Source organism: Priapulus caudatus, unplaced genomic scaffold, assembly GCF_000485595.1.
Source record: "Priapulus caudatus unplaced genomic scaffold, Priapulus_caudatus-5.0.1 Scaffold212, whole genome shotgun sequence".
In the NCBI taxonomy this organism is placed as follows: Eukaryota; Metazoa; Priapulida; class Priapulimorpha; order Priapulimorphida; family Priapulidae; genus Priapulus; species Priapulus caudatus.
In genome coordinates, this window is record NW_014577273.1 from 135056 (window position 1) to 135356 (window position 301).

Here is a 301-nt window from a genome sequence, read left to right on the forward strand (position 1 = left end):
TACACGTGCGTGCTGCGTGCGTGCGTGCGTGCGTGCGTGCGGACGTACACGTGCGTGCATGCGTGCGTGCGAACTTACACCTGCGTGCGTGCGCGAGCAGTGAGAGGGTGCGAGCTTCCCTGACTAAGCCGAGCTGGCTCCGCGCTGTGTATCCTTGCGTCAGGAAGGGGGCAGCAAGCGGCGTGATCATCGTCCTGAGCTGTGTATCCTTGCGTAGCCTTCTGACCGAGCTCCGCTACACCCTACATGGTCAGCTAGCAGGGCGGCAAGCCAAGCCGCCAGCAGCTAGAGAGCAGTGGGA